Raw genomic sequence first — 10007 nt, forward strand, 5'->3', positions numbered from 1 at the left:
AATCTTTTACATTGTTATCCTTTTATGTTTAATATTTGGTATGTTTGTCTGCTGCTGCATGTCCCTTTGTGTGTAACAAGCAGAGTGTATGTGCGTTGTGCACCCGCCTACAGGCGCATATTACTAACGCACCCATTAAATGACATAAAAATACTGCGCCATTGACTTTAGACCAGGTTTCAGTTGGTCAATGCCGCAGTCATTTTCAGTTGCCTCAAAATAGCAACACGCCAACAATGAGCCTGAACGCACCTCGTTTTCAGACCAGCACACCAATGGGTGAATAGAGGGGCATGAATGCATTTGCTATTTAAACAACGCGGGCTCTGGACATGAAAATGATAACTGCGTCGGGCTGAAACTAACAAAACACTTGCGTCGCATCTGCCGTTGCATTATGTCAGGTGTATGTTAGGGCCCGTAGTATCGATTTTAGCCTTTGGTGACAACCTTTTCTTTTCTTTTTTAGTAAGATTAAAGTTTGCAAATCTCTATAGAATACATAGGATTTATTTATTCATAGCATTACATATGGTGTCATAATACTTGCATACTGAATTGTTATTTGTCTTCTTGCACTTATTTGCATATTGCATTGTGATTGGTCTTGTCTTTTCTGCATCTGTTGAACTATCTATAGCTGCCTTGATACTGTAAAGGCACAGGATACTGTTACGCTTTGGTACTCATGCACAGCCAACAAAAAACAAGATGTAAGCTCAGTTTCATGACAACTGCACCTCTGATGCAGCCTGAACTAACACCTGAAACCTAACTACTCTATTGTACCACTATTCTTTTGCATTTTAGACATGCAAATGGAGATGTATATAGTAATGCAGCTATAAAATACTACTTCCAATTTAGTTCATTTTAAAGGCTCTTAAACTAATTTGACTCATAATGAATGGCACTCTGTATACAGCACTGTCGAGACATAAGCCAAGTCTGTGTCCAATGCTTATTTCAAAGACATTAAAATAGTTTGATGGTCTGTGTCTGGAATCTAGATCTGTGTTGATTGTGTGCCATGTTGTGGCAGTAAAAGTCATGGGCATATTGACTTCGGCGACATTACGACAGCCAGCGTTTTAATGAAAACAAGACTGAGCTGAAATGAAATGGACTATAGCTGAGGATTTTGTAGTTTTAAGTCTATTAAAGTGGGGAAAAGGCCTTATGGGAGACAGAGAGATAGAATATAAAATATAAGCCAATAGCAAAATCATAAGCCTATATAGAGATTTTTCTTTGATTTCAGCAGTTCAACTGAATTTTTTGCTGGCATGGAAAAACAGCAAGCCGTTTACTGCTCATTGTAACTTCACAAATACCTTCACAAATGTCTTGTAACCCCAGCGTGTATGTAAATGCCTCCCTTATCTATAATCTCTGACAATCCCTAATTGAACCAAGATTATGTGTGGCATTAAAAAACAATCTGAGTTTGTTTTTATTGCATTTTCATAGTTGTATCACTAAATCTGCTGTAGACTGTGCAATTAGATATTTGTTCCACATTTCTGTTTAGTCTTTAAACTAAAAAGTTACAATTTGCTATTAACCCTCCAGGGTATAGTTTTCCAAAGAAAACTGAAATAAAAGGGTAGTCTTTAGAGAAACTAATAATTCCCAGATCAACTGTATATAACATAGTTTTATAGTAAATATGAATATGAATGCTGTCATACCCTTTTGGCAGCTTTTACAGTCATTATAAAAGGCAAAATAACAGTGCTACATCACGTTGGTGATCCAGTGCCTCATTGGTTTTGATTTATCTGGAAATGTTTTTAGTAAAATAATTGTGATTATGCATAAATAGCACCCTTATGATATTTAATGTGTTCAGAAAAATAAGCTAGGCTTGTAAGGGCAGTATTAAAGTAAAAATTATTATGAAGATGTTTATTTCCCTGGAGCACTGTCTCAACATTCACTAAATTCTGGGCTAACTGAAAGTTCGACTTTCGTACTATTTACTGCATCCTTGACATTTGAAATCCCATTTCAGGAGCAAATGTTGAAGGCAATGGAGAGTCGTAAGGCCTGTTTAATGCTGCTTCTTTGAGATTATAGCTTGGTCTGTGAATCTTGGGAAGTGTACCGATTGTAAAGTGGAATATGAGGGAAAGTGTGTGGAGAAATTCTTTAGACACTCGTGCTAGCTCATGGAGATAACCAAGCACGTGCACACAAACTCACACAAGCTTATTCCCATAACCTCTGCTTTGCCTGTACACAAACAGGGCGCGCGCACGCGCGCACACACACACACACACATAAACTCCCACATTCTGCAGGACACGCAACATGAAAAGCTTTTTGAGTTTGAACTTTTGAGGCTTTTGACTGCTTAGCCAGTTTGGACTTATCTTTAAGAAATGTAAAATGTCTCATGTTTTGATCCTCTAACCCTGAGATTTCCACCCCTACGGGACTTTGTGGTATCGATAAAAAAGAGAAATTGGGAAAATATTGGCATTCTTTCAGTGGGATTAGCTCACCAATTGAGAAAGACATATTGACCATGGGTCATGAACTGCAGTGTTTTATTGTTTTATAATGTTTCCTGGGGTTTTATAATGTTTACAAAAAGGCATTTTTGCTACCCTGATTTTAGCCCTGATTTGAACGCTCTGTTTTAAAGGGCATGTCTGCTGTGAGACTTCAGTGTAAACGCCCACTGCTGTGATTGGCTGACATCTTTGCATATGAAATAACCAAGTATTACTCTCTCTTTTAGCACTTTTTTACTATTACAGGTTTAAGGTTAACTAATCGTGAAAAGTGTTGCATTACATTTAGATCTATGGTGTTATATTTAGATTGTGGCATGAAAGGTTGCAGAAATGAACACTGTAGCTGATCACAGACATGTTGTTGAGCACAAGAAAGCAGTGATCTTGTCATTGCAACTCAATTTCTGCACACTAACAAATGCTTTCATCTTCACTAACAGTGCAAACGCGATATAAGAGATTCATTGAATAAAATGGGAGTTTCGCACATGTCAGTCACGTGCGCTGTTTGATTGACAGCTTCAGCGTGCTGATCCAACAATTGCAAAGGGAGCTTTCTTTGATTGCTTTCTGTATATAATTCAATCACCGTTAAATAACAGATTATTTTCATCCTACTAAGAGAAACAACGCAAGTTGATGTTTAGTCACGGGTTTGATTTACTGACACACAGACAAAGAACATCTGACTGTACATGAATCATTAATATCAAATCAGGCATTAGAATGAACACAGTTACTCACATGTTGTCGCATTACTGTGGAGTCCAGGCACTGCACAATATTTTGTAATCCTCAACGGCAGCTCAATCTGGTGTAGCACCATGTAGGCCTATGTTACTTAGGCCAAAGAATATACACTAACAAGAAACGACACTCAATAGAAAGTTCCATTGAAACACCGGCGCCCAGCAGCAGCCCTGCGTTTCTGCCATTTTGTGGTGAAAGCGAGTCGGCAGTCCACTAGTTTCTATGGCAATATCAGCTGCTTTGTTAAAACAAAACTTACATTAAAGCTGAAATCCAACTTGAATGATGACAACAACGAATAAAATACTATCACTAGTGATCATCAAATCCTTTTAACAGTTTATTTTACACACTTTGTGTTTAAGTCTTCTGCTTTTTTCACAAAACCTTTGCTCTCTAGAAACCTAGTCAGTTTGGGTTAAAATTCTTTGAAGTTCAAGTATTAGCATTATAAACACTGAATTAATAACAAAATATGAAATTAAATTAAGGACATGCATCAGAAAAATTGGGAATGTTGGACAATAAATATATGAATATAACAGCTTGATTTTGCAGTGTTGTCTAATGTCCGTTAAAGCAAAAGTGTCCAAAAGTGGGAATTATGCAATAACGGACACAGCAATGCATCATGTATTATAAGATCATTATGTTTGTAGCGTGATCCATTAAAACATACAATATATTTCAATTCAGACCTAGTGGAGTAATACTATTAATACTATTACTCCATTAGGTCTGAAATATATTGTTCGCTGCAAACATGATGATCTTAAAATTATTAATTATTAATTTACTATTAATAAATGTGTAAAGTTGCATAAAATGGAAATACTCAATAAAGTAGGCTAACGTTACCTCAGATGGAAGAATGGTTGGATTCCACAACTGGCAAAATACAACATATATAAGACAATACAACATTTACTCTACACTGTAAAAAAATAAATCGTAAAAAAAAATGGTCAGTGACTGCCAAACAAGAACCTTAAAAAACTTTAACAAAAATTTTCATTAAAATTTTTCTACAAAAAACACTGTTATTTTACAGGTATTCCCTGAATTATTACAATAAAACACCTTCACTGCAAAACATAACCTTAAAAAATAATGACTTTCAACACGGCTGCCAATCAAAGCCTGTAAAATAAGTGCAAAACACTCTTACAGAAAAAACACTGTTGTTTTACACACATATCCTGAATTGTTACTAACAAAACACATTCACTGTAAAACGTAAATCTCTTGTATTTAACCAGAAAGAACACATATGAATGAATGACTGTAACTATATGTTATTGCCTCTGAAATAAAGCAATATGCAGCATAACATTGATGTTTTCTGGCTCATCCTGGACTGAAGCACAGGCTCTACTCTCCAGCACAATGGTGACCCACAAAACACACAATAGAAACCCTCTAAATCCCAACAGAACATGAAACACTAACAGATTTCTCAACATCTCAGCATCTTCACTTATTACAATCCAGACTTTATTTCATATTAAAGTTATTATTGAGAATTAACAGAGGTTTAGATGTTGATGTTTGTCACAGGAAGGTATGTGTCACAGGTTTGTCAGAGGAAGGTATCCGCTGTCAAAGACTGGCCAACTCCTACTTCTGTGAAAGAGTTACATCAAAGGTTACAGTTCAATCACCAGTTCTCTCACAAACCTCCTCAGGAACAATCCCAAGTCTCTGTCCTGGACTCCAGCCGCCACACAAGCCTTCAACACCCTCAAGGAAGCCTTTACGACTGCTCCCCTCCTGGCTCACCCAGATCCAGAGCTCCCTTTCGTCGTCGAGGTAGACGCCTCAACCACAGGAGTGGGAGCGGTATTGTCACAGCAGCAGGGGAATCCCCATAAGCTCCACCAATGTGCCTTCTTCTCCCACAAGCTCAACCCGGCGGAGGTCAACTATGACATCAGAAACCGGGAGCTTCTAGCCATCAAGCTTGCCCTGGAGGAGTGGAGGCATTGGCTCGAGGGAGCTAAACACCCATTTATGGTTCTTACAGACCATAAGAATCTTGAGTATCTACGGGACACTAAAAAACTAAATCCCAGCCAAGCAAGATGGGCATTGTTCTTCACAAGGTTCAAGTTCACCATCTCATACCTCCCTGGATCAAAGAATGTGAAAGCTGATGCTCTGTCTCGTATCTATAGCCCTGAAGAAACTTTGACGATCCAGAACCAATCATCCCTGAGAACCTCTTTGTCAGCCCCATCACTTGGTCTGCTGAAACGCTCCCCGAGCAGAGTGCCTCCACCAATACCCCCCCTGGTTGCCCCCAGGGATTGCAATATATCCCACGGACACAGCGCACTCCCCTGATTCACTCCACGCATTCTTCACTGGCACTGGCCACCCAGGGGTCAATGAAACCCTCTCGCTGCTTAAACAGCACTTCTGGTGTCCCAACATGGCATCCGATGTCAGGAGGTACGTACAGGGTGCCGGGATTGTGCCATCTCCAAGACCCCGCGACATCTTCCCTCTGGGAAGCTCCAACCTCTGCCTGTTCCCAACTGCCCCTGGTCACACCTAGGAGTAGACTTTATAACGGATCTTCCAGACTCCAATGGTTGCACCTGTGTATTGGTGGTAGTGGATCGATTCTCCAAGTCATGTCGATTAATTCCCTTGCCCGGACCGTAAAAAAATCTGTTATTTTCCATAAAATTAGGATTATTTTTTTTTAAAGTGTAGGAGCCATACAATTTACTGATGTTTACTTTTAATTAATTAATGAAAAAAATTAAATAAAAAAAAAAAAACTGTTCTAATGCACTTCTGATTTGGCAGTGAAATTGTGAAGATGTGAAGTATTCTATGGTCCAGTTAGTGTTTTCACCCCATAATGGTGGCTGTGCTACCGGAGTGCCATCTAGTGCTTGTTACCCAAAAAGTATCAAAATGTCGCCTCTTGTGTTCTAAGCTCTTTGCTTAGGCTACCTATTATATTGCATGTCATGCGTGAATCGGTGGGCGAGGCTAGTGATGAAGGCAGTGATGAAGTAGGCGTTGATCTTCTTCTGCGGAGGCGGTGCTTGCTGCCCTTTGACGTCATAGATCCCCACTTTGAAAATCCTGTCGTTTGATGGTTCTCCCGTGAATACAGTCGGTTATGGCTTAAGTGGACGTAAACAGGTGGGTAATAACTGGATGTGTCAGATACGTCCATGCATTCAGCAGCCCAATTAAATAGGCCTGTCCATTAATGTTAATCAAACAACAAAAGATGTTAAATAAATGTCGGCTATATGTTAAATAAACCTACTGTGTCTGAAAATTTTGTAATTTGCTTCTTTGTTCTTTTATATAGCCTAACACAAATAACTTGTTCTCATACTAGCTCATGCTCATATTGTCCACCTCTTGCCCACCTGTACATACCAGCTGATATACAATGTAATCTTGATTTGGGTGGTCAGTCTGCATTTAAAAGTTTGAAAGGGTTTTAAATCCTCTAAATCAAGTAAAATGACTCAAAGTAATTTAAGCATAAGAAAGTCAACTTTAATCATATAAAATGTAATTTACCAACATCAAAATTGTGGCCAATAAAAATGCTGAGTGGCTAGTTACTTTGGAAAACCACTAGCCACAGTGGCTGGTGAGCGAAAAAAGTTATTGTCAAGCCCTGCTTACATGTATAAAAAAAAAAAAAAAAAACCAGGAAAAAAGCATAATAGCAATTTATTTACAATTTTATTGAGTATGAAAATAATAAACTTTAAAAATTATATTAAATCTAACTCTGTAACTTCATGGCAATGAAGCTCAAATCCAGAATTTGCAGCTGCACACTGGTGAAGAAAGAAGTTCTGTCATATGTTATTTATTTACTTTTCCTACTGTTTTAGGTTTTTGCCATAGTATCATTTAAGTATCGGTATCGTGATACTGAAGTTAGGTATCGTATCGAAGTCAAAATTTTGGTATCGTGACAACACTAATTGGGGGCGCACACCCCGACTGTTACGTAACAGTCTGTGTTATGTTGAGATTCGCCTGTTCTTCGGAGGTCTTTTAAACAAATGACATTTATACAAGAAGGAGGAAACAATGGAGTTTTAGACTCACTGTATGTCATTTCCATGTACTGAACTCTTGTTAATCAACTATGCCGATGTAAATTCAGTTTTCAATTCGATGGCATCTTTAAGCTGAAACTGTGTGTGTAAAAAAAAAAAAAAAAAAATGTGTATGTTGAAGTGAACCCATGTGCACTTTATTAACGTGATACAAAATAGATTGAGCTATAACATGAACATGTGAAGACTAAACTTGAACATAACTTGAAATAAAACTCACAAAACAGCAGTTACAGGGAACAAAGCTAGACAAGAGACAATGGTAACATGAGGGCTTATACACAAGGACTAATGACTAAACAAGGAACACCTGTGAACAATCAAACAATGAGACAATGACAAAGAGTGCAGATTATCACATGACAAGACAAACCAATGAGACCAAGACACATGAGGTGTGTTTGACATCGCCTGCAGCCGGATGTAACCTATCGGAAGCTTCGGAGTTGCTGCTTGCAGTCGTGGAGGAGCTGAAAACGGAGACGTGAAGTCGGACACTTTCTTCTTCCCGAAGTGATGCTCACGCTATGTTTGCATTTTATCAAAGCTTAAGTGAAATAAATGCAATATTTGTCAAATACACAGATGTTTCAGAGACATTTTCATTCTATACTTTATGTACTGCTTAATATAGCATCTGTGTGTACAAGAATAAAGTTCAACATAAGGCTATACAATACCAATGTAGTGGGGTCAACCTTTTTTATTTTTTTTATTTTGATAAACATGACACAATATAACATTGCGACTACATGGATAGAGCTTTAATTGTTATAAAAATACAGTTTTTGAGCATTAGTGGAAATGAAGGTGTTAGAATAAACACAAGTGATCATTGTCATGCGGTGAATCCGGCCAATCGTGAAACAGCTGTGTCGTCATCAGAGCCCGTGCAGCCGCTCTGGAGAAGCTGCCCGGTGTTACATTAGGTGTGTTCGAGCTCATGCGGCTCTGCACAGACCGATCGGCAGCTGACTTGAAGCAGTGCATTCCGGTTAGTACTTTTGTCCAACTTGGCATGTGACTGTGGCATATGATTTCAAAGTACCTCGAGAGCAGCCATGTGAGTCAGCCAGTGCAGCATCTCAAGAGGAGCTGCACAAGTTCTGATGACGACACAGCTGTTTCATGATTGGCCGGTTTCACCACATGACAACGATCACGTGTGTTTCATGTTTATTGTCACGCCTTCAGTTCCACTAATGCTCACAATTCTGTATTTTTATAACAGTTAAAGCTCTTTTCATGTAGTCACAAAGTTATATTGTGTCGTGTTTATCAAAATAAAACGTATGTTGAACTTTATTCTTGTAAAAATACGCTGTAAGCAGTTCATAAAGCATTGAATGAAAATGTATTTTTGAAAGATCGGTGTGCTAGTCAAATATTGCATTTATTTCACTTCAGCTGTGATAAAGTATGCAAGCGCAGTGCAAGCGTCACTACGGGAAGCAGAAAGTGTCCGACTTCACGTCTCCGTTTTCAGCTCCTCTTCGCCTGCACACAGCTACTCCCGCGATTGGTTGCATCCGGCCGCAGCCGATGTTGAACACACCTAATATATTCGGTTCCTGAAATATTCTGTTCCACTGGGTGGCGCTTACGCGAATATTCATGATATCCTCCTCTTGTGGGTGTGTCCTTGAGAATGTGCAAGTGAATGGAACTGAAAATGTTAGTACACGCTCCTCAAATCGCATCGGTTTAATGGATTATTTCAAAAAGGTAATAAAATATTCAATGTTAGTCAACAGTTCACATGTTCAAAACAATGCATAGTTTGTGTAATATGATAAATCATCAGCTATTTTGCCTGATTGAGTACAGGCATTCGGATGACAGTTAACATAAGGATACAGCAGACCAAACATGAGCCAATAACCTTGTTTTACACTGATGTGTTTTCTGTTTAGCATTTTTATTTATTTATTTGAGGCTTTAAAACGTTTTTGAATAGTTTGATTAGTTTGCTGTCTTCGTTGTCATTCTGCGACTAGTACTGCATAGTGTTGACAACTTGAAACAAACCTCTACAAATGTATCTGTGTCCTAATAAAAATAAGCTATAGACTGGTGTCAATATTCAATGTTAACCTTAATTTCTTGATTATTATTCAATCAGTATTGGTGCACATTGAGTTTTTCCCTTTCAATTGTTTTTCCAACAAATTTCTTAACATGTAAATATTTGTACAAACAAAAAGATTCAACAACTGAGACATAAAGTCTTAGTTTTATTTAAATTTCTTGAAACAACAAATCCACTTGTAGCCTATGTAAATATTAATTACATTAAATGTTATAACAAGTACAGACGTAATTACTATATGAATGTAACTCAAATTGAAAAGACAATTAAAAAGTCAAAAAAATGTGTGAAAAGAAGCAATGCTATGAGCTTCTGATGTAAAAAAACAGGACCATGGCACTCGGGAACAGCCTTCATGTATGTCCAGTGCACACACTGTCTTGGAAGCTATCCAAGACTTCAGCTCTCACATCCGAAACGATCCATTAATGACAGACAGGTATTTAATTGGGCGTAATATACTGATACATATCCAGTTTTTACCCACCTGTTTACATCTACTTAAGCCATAACTGGCTGTATTCACGTGATAGCCTACTC

The 10007-nt window shown here is 38.1% G+C and overlaps 1 protein-coding gene across 1 annotated transcript in view; it reads left to right on the forward strand.

Annotated features, from left to right (window-relative positions):
- Nucleotides 1-10007, forward strand: part of si:ch211-186j3.6 (neural-cadherin) — a 330066-nt gene that overhangs the window by 226686 nt on the left and 93373 nt on the right. The window lies entirely within an intron of this gene.

Source organism: Chanodichthys erythropterus, chromosome 11 (genome assembly GCF_024489055.1).
Source record: "Chanodichthys erythropterus isolate Z2021 chromosome 11, ASM2448905v1, whole genome shotgun sequence".
NCBI lineage: Eukaryota > Metazoa > Chordata > Actinopteri > Cypriniformes > Xenocyprididae > Chanodichthys > Chanodichthys erythropterus.